Raw genomic sequence first — 13656 nt, forward strand, 5'->3', positions numbered from 1 at the left:
GAATTGTTGATATGATTGATTGTTGTGTATAAGCGAGATGAAGTATGGCCAAAGGGAATTTGGATACCGTGATTGTCGTGTTGCTGATTGCATCATACATTGTGTGTGCATTAGGCCAGGCTTAGATAAGGTAAATGGTGTGGCAGATGTTAATTTTGGCACCGTGTATCCCATACTAATTGCATATATGCTAGACTAGTCTTAGACATGGAATGAAGTGTGGCCAATGGTGATTCTGGAACTGCATGTCCATACTAATTGTATAAATATAAAAGGTATGTATACTATTATGTTTAAGTATAATTACTCTATGCTATGATCCCATGCCAATAGGGATGAGGTGTTGGATAACCCACTATGGCAAGTTTATGAGATTTTCTGGGATACCACTTCCGTGGTATGATGTGATTGTTGTCAGAAATGGAAACTAGCCCTATATGATCAATGGTGATGTTGTAGCTGCTAGGATGGGATTATTAGAGGTTTTTTGGGCGACTGTTAGGATTTAAAATGTAACCGCAAATATACAGATTAGTGTAGCTACGGGTTAAACACAGGGAGAGTAGCCACTATATTTTTTGCTTCTTTTAATAATACGAAAGTGAACCGATTAATGATTATGATCTAATTCTAACTATCATCCTAAACATATGTATCTAAAATAACATCCTAACCATTCGTCATCTAAGAATTTAAATACGCAAGCCACGCAATTAAAATTAAATAAATAAATAATTGAAAATAAACAACCCACGCAATTAAAAAGTAATAAAAGAAAAAAATGCTGAAATAAAAATAAAGTAAAAGAAAGGAGATAAAGCTAGAGAGGGCTCACAAGTAGGTTTTTCTACTTAGCCCGAGGGATGCATCATAATATGAGCTTCCCTACTTGACCAGAGAGTCACTCTTACAAGGGTTACTCTACTTGGCTTTAGGAAAAGGGAGGCAATTAAAATAAAAACAATAAAATGATGGTTCTATGGTTAGGAGGGGCAAAGACAACACATACACTAGCCATAAACCTTGGGGGAAAGGGATAACAATAATGTAATTACTGAAATTAAAATCCTAAATTAAGAAAGAAAGGGTAGTCAGAAGAGGGAATGAGAGGGGGGAGAAAAGACTATTGAAGAAGCCTACCTACCTGAATCAATACTTGAACTTGAAAGTTTTGGTGATTTGAGATACTGCCAACCCTAAAAAACAGATCTGGAATGAACCAAATCTAAAATTTCTAAGCCTGGAGAAAACAAATATTGAAAAAAAAAATTGAACTTGAAAAAAAGAGATGCTCCATGACTTGTGATCTTCACCTAGATCTAAGCCTAGAACTATAACTTAAAAATTACAACTCAATTGCATAAATCATATACATAAAAGGCTGAATAAAAATAAAAGAGTGCTTGCATTAATTGAAATAAAAAGTTATTACAAAAGTGATAAAAGCAAAAACAAAGAAGAATTAAAACTAGAGAGAGAGAGAGAGAGCAACTAAAAAAAAAACCCCTAGAAAAAGAATGAAGTGTCTCCCCTCTTCTTACATGAGTTGTATTTATAGGGAATGGGGAGGTAAGATAACAAATTTCTCTTTCCTAAAAGGGGGAAACCCACAATTGGTAGGTGAGATCTTTTGAGACTAAAAGTGCTAAGGTGGAGGAGAGAGAAGAGAGAAATAAACTTGGAGAAATTTCATATAATTTTTTTGCTTATTTTCTTTCCCTTTTTTTATTTATTTTTCTCTTTTTTTTCTCCCTCTCTTCAAATCTTGCGCACAACCCTTGTTGGCCAATTTTTTTTTCCTTTCCCTTGGATGATTTTTCTTTTTGCTTCGTATGATTCGGACAATCTTCTAGTGATGATGTGGAAAAAAGAGAAGATTTGGACAAGATTTATTTCTCCCTTTTTTTTTTGTTCCTTTTTTTTTTCTCTTCTTGCCCAAAAAACCCCTCCCACGATTTTCCTTGCTTTGAAGATTTAGACAATCGTCTAATTTGATGTGAAAATCCCCTCCATGCCATTAATGTTTTAAGTGAGTGAAAAACAAGAAATCATCAACAAAATTCTCAAAAAAAAAAAAAAAAAAAAAAAAAAGATAACCATGAGATTCGAACTTGAGACCTCCTAGTGAGCAATGGAATTTTGCACACCATAGCTCACCAACTACACTTGGTAGTTGTTGTTGGAGAGATATGATGCCCGATAATACTTAAGGCCTTTAAAATACAAAATCTGCAAAAAGAGAATAAAGTCCAAGGTAGCTCCATTCTAAATATGTAAAAATGCATGCTTTACTATTTAGATTTCACACATAAATGTGCTCATCAGTGACCGAGGACGCATTTCGGGATCGGCAGACTCTTATTCATGACTAGGGTTTGTATCATTGGGTGACAAATGTGCGAGTTCCGAGACCAGAGATACTACCTAATGTGTCGCGATGACATTAACCCAACTTTTGTATGTTAGGTGGATAATAATAAAATGAACTGCATCATGACTTATAAGTGACACCTCCTCCATGGGCGAATATAGTGGTGATTGGTGGACATAAGAGGCCGAGGAGCACAACGTAGATTGTGCTTATGATAGTTGTGCCTACTTTGCACCATGATCGAAGATAGAGTTGTTTATCATCATTCCGTTGTGTTTTGGATGTTATATTTTGTGAACATTACTATATATATATATATGTATTGTAATGGAAAGTTGGATATAAAATTGTTATGATATTACATAATCACTTTAGTTCTTCCCAGTATTGAGTTGATCTCTTATAGTATTACTTTGTTGCAATGATCTTAGTTTGGTTCTGTTTTTTATGATTGTGACGGTTAAAATACTACTATCAAAGATCCTAGTAGTGTCATAAGATGGGTAAGCATTCTAGTCACACCATATGCATCCAAATGAAAGTAGGGTGTGACAACCTCTCTCTCTCAGTTACAGCAAAAAAATACCACCAATGTTCAACAACAACTCTCTCTTTCTTTTCGTCCTAAAATCCTAACACTCTCCTTGTCACACCCAACCTCCAATAGGCTAAGGCATACAGCATTGGACACCTTACCGTATCCAGTTAGCCTGATTCACTAAGAGCACAAAGTTGTAGTCTAACACACACAATGCATGAAGATTACTAAATCATATACATAACCTAAGATCATATATATATATATATATAATAGGTGTCAACTGCATGATACTGATCTTATAAATACACAAAAGTCGAAAATCAGTACGTCTCCATAGTTCTTACAAGTTCAAACACACACACACACACACACATACAACTACAAAATAAAACTACTGAAGTCACTTAGTAGCCCTAGCCTCCATATACACAATCGTCATACCCCGCAGTCAGGTCCATGCTCCGTCTCTGTGTCTGGAATAACCAACCAAGTATCAAATGCAGCTCCACAAGTGTTTGTGTTGGAAACTACAGCTCACTATTGTCTCCATTTAAGAAAAACAACAATAATAATTGGGTGAACTTCACCATGCTCAATAAGGGGAAGGCACACACAATTAAAATGATGCAATGCATGCCCTAAAACAGTTATATGATGAACATGAGTCCATTTGGTTACACTAATTTCCTTAGATCCATTACTATGTCCATATTTGGTATTAGTGCTACGCAACATAAGTGGTACCCTCTTCCCTTGTACTTCGGGTTCGGTGATACAAGCTAGTTGCAGGTAGGAGTCAGTTGGTCCCAGAAAGAACCTTGGTCCCCCAACCAACCTCTAGGTTAGTAACCCCGCAACCATGTGTATTTTATGTCGTATCGTGTTGCGTTCGCCTCTGGATACTGCCCGTCTACGTGTAATGCTAATCAGGCAACCACATTAGGATTAGTCAGTACATAACCCCTATTGACAAGGGGTTGTAGCACCAGGGTTTGTGATAGTGTAACCATATGCAATCTAACTGATGTTGTGCATCCACAATCCATCACACCAAGTAATCACAACCACCGGGCACATGGTGCCAGAATTCCCCCTTTAGCCTCATCGTGTCCCGTCACACAAACCACCACTTAGCATCTTCACAAGTCCACAAATACCAACAATAATCAATAACAGATAAAAGTAAGTATATTCAATGATCATGCAAACTAAAAAAGTAACACAAAAACACTTTGCAAATTAAAGTCAACACCCACTGAACTCACTACCCAATTTAGATGTGTTTGGTAAATCCTCTTCAATTGCATATCCTCGCCTAAATAATTTAAGTTCCAAATTCATTTGTATGCAAATTAGTACACTAGCATGTATAGTTGTAGGCCATTAGACGTACTTCTCTGTACAACCCTATGCAAACTCGTATAGACCTGTACTAGCCCATGCACAAAGTCCAAGTCCACTTACTTACCCACAATGATGCCCTGCACTAACCCACCTTATAGAACCAAAACCGGGGTCAGTAGTGTGTAAAAATACCCATTAGTAGGTAGGGCACTGGCTGCAAAAGCTGGGGCTACAGAGCTCTGCAGACACCCCACTGGCAGATGGGTTGTAGAGTCACAGGCAACTGTAGGCAACAGCTGGTGACCAGCTGTCTACAGGTTTTTCCTATCAGCTTGCAATCAATTTTGTTGTGGCTGCTCTGCCTTACATGTGCACAGCTCTTCAAGCCATCTAACTTGGCAATATGGGAGGGGCCTAAACCAACCTATAGGGTCAATTTAGAGCCCAAATTCCTACCCCTAAATTCCAACTCAATTCAGCATGCAATTATCCAAATCATACAAGTTGTCCAGGGTTTTCAAAAAATTCAGCAACTTATATGTGCCTAGCCTCAAGCTTGGGCTTTCCTTCAACATTACCTACTTCTTTGGAGCGGGAAAGCCCTTGGAATCATGGATGGAACATGCTCCAGCTCCAATTAAGACAATTTTGGAAGAATTTACCAACCATACCAAATAGTCCTTAGGGTCCATTTGGTACAACTAGTGAAAACTGAAATATCATATTAATAGGTTATTTCCAGCACATGGCCCCATTGCATCTCGACATCTACGTACAATATGTACACCATGGAAACCCCTATCCACTGGGTAAGTTTGGGTTTTTCTGCTATAGGGCATTAGGCCCTGATGCGGTAAAAATTGACCGGGTGATCTTCCCTGCAGTTCCTGGTGCTTTGGCGGACCTGCACAGAAGAGATGACAGGGGAGAGCCGGGCTGACCCGACGAGGGACTCTCCGATGCCTAAGTCAGATCTTTCCATAGTAGATGCTCAAGAGAGATTTTTCAGTAAAATAAGAAGTGAGTCATCGCCCCTATGATCAGGGATCACGTCCCTTGAATGTCGAAGTGGATGTGTGCACATTTCTGGGTGCATTACTTGATTGTGCCGAGCTGAGCTGACAGGTTGGTCGAGCCGAGGTGACAGCTCGGCCTGATGGAGGGTCGAGGTGGCAGCACGGCCTAATGGAGGGTCGAGATGGTAGCACGGCCTGATGGAGGGCCGAGGTGGCAGCACAGCCTGATGGAGGGCCAATGTGGTAGCACGGCCTGATGGAGGGCCGAGGTGGCAACACGGACTGATGGAGGGCCGAGGTGGAAGCATGGCCTGATGGAGGGCCGAGGTGACAGCACGGTCTGATGGAGGGCTGAGGTGGGAGCATGGCTTGATGGAGGGCCGAGGTGGCAGCACGGCCTGTTGGAGGGCCGAGGTGGCAGCACGGCCTGATGGAGGGCCGAGGTGTAAGCACGGCTTGATGGAGGGCTGATGAGCACATTTATGTGTGAAATCTAGGATAATAAAACATGCATTTTATATATTTAGAATGGAGCTACTTTGGGTTTTACTCTCTTTTTGCAGGTTTTTTATTTTAAAGGCTTTAAACATTATCGGACGTCATATCTCTCCAACAACAACTTCCTAGTGTAGTTAGTGAGCTATGGTGTGCAAAATTCCCTTGCTCACTAGGAGGTCTCAAGTTCGAATCTCATGGTTGTCTTTTTTTGGAGAATTTTGTTAAAGATTTCCTACTTTTCACTCACTTAAAGCACTAAGGGCATGGGGGTATTTCCACATCAAATTAGAAGCAAGGAAAATCGTGGAAGGGGTTCCTGCGCAAGAAGAGAAGAAAAAAAAAAAAGGAAAGAAAAAAAAAGGGAGAAATAAATCTTGTCCAAATCTTCTCTCTCCTCATCACCAAAAGATTGTCCAAATCACACAAAGAAAGAAGGAAAATCGTCCCTTGAGGGAGAAAAAGAAGAGAAATAAATAAAAAAAAATTATAGGAAATTTCTTCAAGTTTATTTCTCTCTTCTCTCTCCTCCACCTTAGCACTTTTGGTCTCAAAAGATCTCACTACCAATTGTGGGTTTCTCCCTTTTAGGAAAAAGAAATTTGTTACCCTACCTCCCCATTCCCTATAAATACAACTCATGTAAGAAGAGGGGAGACACTTCATTCTTCTTCTAGGTTTTCATTTTTAGTTGCTCTATCTCTTTCTCTAGTTTTCTATTTCTCTAGCTATAGTTCTAGGTTTATGCTTTAAACACTTTTGTAAGTTCTTTTTATTCAATTAATGCAAGCACTTTTGTTTTTGATTCAGTTTTTTTATTTTTATTGTTTAAGCAATTGAAGTTGTCATTTTCAAGTTCTAGTTCTAGGCTTAGTTCTAGGTGACAAGAACAAGCTATGAAGCATGTCTTTCAAGTTCCATTTTTTTTCTTTAGATTTATTTTCTCTAGTACTAGAAATTTCAGATTTGGTGTATTCCAGATCTGGTTTTTAGTATTAGTAGTATCTCAAATCAATCAAGTTTTCAGTTCAAGGGTTGAAGTTAAAGTAAGGAGGCACCCTTAATAGTCTTCTCTCCCCCATCCCATTCCCTCTTCCGACTACCCTTTCTTTCTTAATTTAGGATTTCAATTTCAGTCGTTACATTATTGCTATCCCTTTCCCCCAAGGTTCATGGCTAGTGTATGTGTTGGCTTTGCCCCTCCTGGCCATAGAACCATCAATTTATTGTTTTTATTTTAATTGTCTCCCTTTCCCTAAAGCCAAGTAGAGTAACCCTTGTAAGAGTGACTCTCTGGTCAAGTAGGGAAGCTCATATTATGATGCATCCCTCGGGCTAAGTAGAGAAACCTACTTGTGAGTCTCTCTCAAGCTTTATCCCCTTTCTTTTACTTTAATTTTTATTTCAGCATTTTTTTTCTTTATTGTTTTTTTTAATTGCGTGGGTTGTTTATTTTCTGTTATTTATTTATTTAATTTTAATTGCGTGGCTTGTGTCTTTAAATTCTTAGATGATGAATGGTTAGGACGTAATTTTAGATACATATTGACACGGTAAAAATTGACCGGATGACCTTCCCTGTAGTTCCTGGTGCTTTGGCTGATCTGCACAGAAGAGATGATAGGGGAGAGCCGGGCTGACCCAACGGGGTACTCTTCAATGCCTAAATCAGATCTTTCCTCAGCAGATGCTCAAGAGAGCTTTCCCAGTAAGAGGAGTGAGTGATCCATCCCCTCTGATGGAGGCTTACCTTGGTATTTATAGGCTGCTGATGGAGGGCCAGTAGGAGATGATTGTGAAGAGTCCTGTTTAGGCATGGAGTCCTCAAGGGGAGTGGCTCTGTGATTCTGGAAATATTCCCCTCTTAACTCGTAAATGCCAACCGTGTGACGTCTATGATGACGTGTAGTGGATAGAGTCTTATCCTCCGGAATAGGGATTACGTTCCTTAAATATAGGGGTGGACGAACACACGTTTCTGGAAACCTTGTTGTTGACGTCGGGCTGAGGTGGCAGCACAGCCTGATGGAGGCCTAGGTGGCAGCACGACATAATGGAGGTCGAGGTGGCAGCACTGCCTGATGGATGCCGAGGTGGAAGCATGGAACGATGGAGGTCGAGGAGGCAGTGCAGCATAATGGAGGATGAGGTGAAAGCACGGCACAATAGAGGCCAAGGTGGTTGCATGGCCTGATGGAGGACGAGGTAGTAGCATGGCCTGATGGAGGCCGAGGTGACACCACGGCCCGATGGAGGTCGAGGTGTTAGCATGGCCCGATGGAGGTCGAGATGATAGCACGGCTTGATGGAGAATGGGGTGATAGCATAGCCTGGTGGAGGCCGAGGTGGTAGCATGGCCTGTTGGAGGCCGAGGTTATAGCACGGTCTGTTGGAGGCCGAGGTGGTAGCACGACCTGATGGATCCCGAGGTGGTAGCACGGCCTGATGGAGGCCGAGGTGATAGCATGGCCTGATGGAGGCCGAGGTGGTAGCACTGCCAGATGGAGGCCGAGGTGGTAGCATAGCTTGTTGGACGTCGAGGTAGTAGGTCAGTCCTGTTCAGGTTTGCATACACACTTCAGTCGTGCTGAGGAAGGGGACATATTTTGCCTCATCACTAGCCCCCCGCTCTAGCAGTTCAAATCGACCTGCTAGAGCATTTAATTCGATGCGAAATGCACTGCTTCACTTTCTCAGCCGAGGCTGCTCAACGGTTCGAGGACATGGTTGTCGCTTGTTCGAAGGAAAAGGATGCAAAGTGCCTTCATGGGGAGCCACAAAAGATCACAGACCAACTGGAGGTCTAGAAGAAAATGGCCCAATCTGAGGAGGTCCGTGCCAATGATGTCAGGTTGATAACTAGAGAGCCAAAATAAGAGGTTGCTAAGTAGCTCAATGCCAATGGCAACTTGAAGGAGAATGATGCTCTCTAGGATGAGTTGTCCGAGACTCAGGGAGCTCGCAAGGAGGAGGAGCTCGCAGCTAGGGTTGGCGAATTGGAAAGGCAACATTGGGCTAAGTTAGAGGCCAATGAGGTGGCTGAACCCCTAGGCCTATCAGAAGTGATTGGATGACGTTAGCATTGCTTCGTTTCAGGTCGGCTCGAACAATGCCATCTGGTTCATCTTAAGTAAGATGCCAAGCTACAATCTGACGAACTATAAGCAGTGCGTTCCCATCCCTGCTACTTTGGTGCAGCTCTGCGGCTCGATCAATGTTGGTAAAGAGGTGATCCGACTCGAAGGATTTTCTTATGCTGAGCTAGGCCCGTGGATTAGCCCCCCAAGATTAGCCTTATATATATATATCCATATTTATGTAGATGTCTCCTTCAGTAGTGATGTACTTTGAGGGCTTTTTCCCCATTTTTGGTTAATGAAAAATTCATTTTGATGTCTTCATCTCTCAGTATTCTTGTGCTTCTTTCTTTATTTTCTTGTGCTTTAGGCGCGGATCGAAATGAGTAACTTCTTGGAAGAATAAGGATAAGTACAGCTGTCTGAGTGTGGCCTTGAGGCGCTAAGCCTTGGACTAGCCATAGGGGTGCCGAGCTGGGGCTCAATCTTTTGATATGCCTTGCGTTAAGGTCTTTTGTGGTGCTGAGTCAATGCTAGGGCTTGCATGCTTTATAACGCAAGGTTTGGAGGTGCCAAGCCGTGCTCGGGCTTGAATGCCTTAGTGCGTAAGGGCTTTGAGCTGCCGAGTCGGGGCTCGGGCTTGCATGCCTTAGTTCGTAAGGGCTTGAGGTGCCGGGTCGGGGCTCGGGCTTGCATGCCTTAGTTCGTAAGGGCTTGAGGTGCCGAGCCGGGGCTTGGGCTTGTATGCCTTAGTACGTAAGGGCTTGAGGTGCCAAGTCGGGGCTCGGGCTTACATGCCTTAGTTCGTAAGGGCTTTGAGTTGCCAAACTAGGGTCTTGGCTTATGGTGCCAAGCTTGAGCTCGGTCTTAGTTGTTGTCGAGCTGGGGCCCGTTCTTTGTGCCTTACTGGTTAAGGTCTTTGAGTTGCCAAACTAGGGTCTGGTCTTGTGGTGCCGAGCTAGAGCTCGGCCTTAGATGCTGCCGAGCTAGGGCTTGGTCTTTGTGCTTTACTGGTTAAGGTCTTTAAGTCACCAAACTGGGGTCTGGTCTTGTGGTGCTGAGCTAGAGCTCGGTCTTAGATGATGCCGAGCTAGGGCCCGTTTTTCGTGCCTTGCTGGTTAAGGTCTTTGAGTCACCAAACTACCGTCTGGTCTTGTGGTGTCGAGCTTGAAATCGGTCTTAGTTGCTGTCGAGCTGGGGCCCGGTCTTTGTGCCTTACTAGTTAAGGTCTTTGAGTCTCCAAACTAGGGTCTAGTCTTGTGGTGCCGAGCTTGAGCTCGGTCTTAGTTGCTGCCGAGCTGGGGCCCGATCTGGGTGCCTTACTGGTTAAGGTCTTTGAGTCACCAAACTAGGGTCTGGCCTTGTGGTGCCGAGCTAGAGCTCGGTCTTAGATGATGCCGAGCTGGGGCCCGATCTTTGTGCCTTGCTGGTTAAGGTCTTTGAGTTGCCAAACTACAGTCTGGTCTTGTGGTGCAGAGCTTGGTCTTAATTGCTGTCGAGCTGGGGCCCGGTCTTTGTGCCTTATTGGTTAAGGTCTTTGAGTCGCCAAACTAGGGTCTGGTTTTGTGGTGCCGAGCTAGGGCCCGTTCTTCGTGCCTTGCTAGTTAAGGTCTTTGAGTCGCCAAACTAGGGTCTGGTTTTGTGGTACCGAGCTGGAGCTTGGTCTTTATGCCTTAGTGGTTAAGGTCTTTGATGCCGACGAGCTGTACTCAACCTTAGAAGAGTCAGATATTTGAGAGAAGCTTCATAGTATATTGATGTGTGGCATGGACTTGGGACAAATACCTTGCTTGGACTATAATCCGCTCCGTGATAAAAATTGAATAACTTAGATATAGAAGCTAAGGTGCTGAAAGTATTAAATCTACAAGACTAACACCCAATCAATGGGATTTCAATGCGATCTACTGATAAAACTGTCAACTGATAAAAGTGTCTACTGGCCTCAGTGATTGGGACAGTAAGCAGATGTTCAACTGGCTCGGCTTGGGTCAAGAGGCTTTCATCTTGGCAATCAACAATTTCTACTGTACATGCTAGGCCCGAGCATGGTTTCTTGACAGATTTTATGAAGTTTGCATAGCATTCCCAGGATTCCTTCTGGCTGGACTTGCATTCCCCAACTCCATTGCTGGCGGGGAATTTGACTTTCATGTGCTTAGTGGACACAATCGCCCCAAGGCCATTGAGACCGGGTCGGCCCAGGATTGCATTGTAGGGTGAGGCGATCTTGGCAACTATAAAAGAAATCATGGTAGTGGTTGTCTAAGCTCCCTGTTCGATGGTTACGGGCAAGTCTACAACTCCTTCCAGCTCTGCTGGTGTGCCTGAAAATCCGTACAAGGGTCCTGGAGCTGGCTTTAGGGTCCCAGTGCCAAGCCCTAGTTTTGTGAAGGCTTTGTAGGACATGAGGTCAACGGAGGCTCCTGTGTCCACTAGGACCCTATGGAAGGGGTGGTTTGCCACCACTAATTGAACTACGACAGCGTTGTTGTGACGCCAGTTCAACTCTTTCAGATCTTGATCAGAGAATGTAATGAGTGGATCCGTAATGAGGGCTTTGACAGGTTGTTCCGTGATGCATACGAACCGCGCGTGTGCTTGGACTTTTCTGACTGATTCCATCGTGGGTCCGCCCATGATGGTTAGAATGGCTGGACCCACAGGCTGGTTATCATACGCGTCAGCTTGGTCAGTGGTTGGGTCCTTGGATGGCTCGGCCATACCTCGGCTCAGCTGGGCATCATCTCTCTTCAGCTCAGGCCAGTACCCACCATATTTCTGCTTCAAATACTGGTTGAGGTATCCGGCCTTGATGAGCTCATAAATTTCCCTTTTCAGAGACTTACTGTCACAACCCGTTCACACTGAACCGGGCTAGTGACCGAGTTAACACCGGTTAACCCAAACCTGCCAGGATCATCAGATACTGTATTCCACCACAGCATACGCACAACTAATATAAACTCCTCAGATCAGCGGAAGACAAAGTTTTACCTGTGAATAATCCCATAATACTTGATACCCAGATAGTGATACAATAATTATATACATTTGAGCCTGAAGGCATGATATTTACACAAAAAGAATAAAATTCAAATATCAAGTACATAAGGAAATCCACCAAAACAATCAGAGTACACAGCTCGGCTCGGTATCAAGGCTAGAGCTCAGCTTGGCATCAAGGGTTGAGCCCAGCTCGGCATCACGTAGTAGAGCTCAGCTCGGCCTCAGAAGTGGAGCTCAGCACGGCCTCAAAGGTGGAGCTCAGCTCAGCCTCAGAACTACTGTCCCGCAGCACAACTCTCACACGAGCAGTCAGCGCCGTGCTCTAACTCCAGGGGTCCACCAGTCCTCTTCAGGAAACTCGACTGTGGGACCCACCCCATGCTCCTCAGATGTATGACCTGCAAAATCATCTAAAAAGGGGCGTATACGTGGGATGAGCTCACTAGCTCAGTAAGTAGTAAGATGGACCACACAGCAGTCCACACATCACAACACATCATATGCACTACATGCCATGCTATACATTTTAAATCACATCCACCTAAGTAACATTACTAAGTCCTTGGTTTTAGTGCTACTACAACCACAGTGCACGTATACTCCGGGTACGAGCCGCGAACTCCCTCCCGCAATACGCCCATAGGGCTATCGGAGAAGGCCCACCATGAGTACTCGGAAAAGTAAAGACAATGCCGTCCACTGGCTCTCAACAGAAATGTAAATTACTGAAAATAAAGGTGCTGACTCCAGCAATTTAAAAGCAGTACGATTGGCCCTCTTAAATGTACCACCGGGGTTGCCGACTGTCCTACATGACCCGTTGGGCGTTATGTCTAACCGCCACAGTGACCCGACACCCGCGACCACTGCTTCCCCCCAAATGATAACCCAACACCTTAACCCCTGTTGGGAAGGGTCGTAGCACGGGATGGTGAAAATCCTAATACCGCATGCTCCTATATGACAATAGTACGATTGCATAGTGCCTCCGTGTCCCATTCCATGGGCCACCAATGCACTCGTTCCAACCGACTACGGCATCTAGTCTATCAATGACATGCACAATGATGTCCATATAAAATCTCATTCAATTGGCATTTGGAAAGTAAACATACACATATGCACATCAATTGTGGAATGATATCTACATAGCATATTATGATGCATGAGTCCTCTCCCACTTACCTGTAGCGTACAAGGATTCTCGTTCGGTACGGGTGAGATCCGGTGCGAATCGGGTAGGATTTGGTGAACCTAACATAATTGAGCGAGGTTAGTACTTCACCATTTTAGGATCAAAATTAATGAAATCCGATGACAAAATCATGTTTAGAACGTCAAAATAAGGTCACACGTCCGATTTTGGTCCAATCGGACATAAGAATCACCTTCGGGGCCACACGGGTGGGTCAGACAGGTGGGCTGTCTGGCCCACCGGTCCGGGTAGGGGCCCACCGGTAGGGCCTGCCGGTTCCACCCACCGGTTGGGCCAGAAGGCCCCTGCCCTCTCAGGTGGGTGCCCACAGGCGGGTAGGGGCCCACCGGTTGGACCCACCGGTCTTGGCGGGAAACACCCTGTTTCTTCCCAACTTTCTCCATTCTTTGGGGATTCAAATGGGGCTTTTCCCAACCCATTCTTCACACCTTCAAGGTCTTATAGGATGGTTCTAACCTAGATCTAGGCTAGATTCAAGTGATGGGAAACCATCTTACCTTCTTTGCTCAAGAACAACCTCAAACCCTCCAAATCACTTCAAACCCACAATGCTTCTTCCACCTTGTCAATATCTCTTCAAATCCTTG

This window comes from Macadamia integrifolia, chromosome 5 (genome assembly GCF_013358625.1).
Source record: "Macadamia integrifolia cultivar HAES 741 chromosome 5, SCU_Mint_v3, whole genome shotgun sequence".
In the NCBI taxonomy this organism is placed as follows: domain Eukaryota; kingdom Viridiplantae; phylum Streptophyta; class Magnoliopsida; order Proteales; family Proteaceae; genus Macadamia; species Macadamia integrifolia.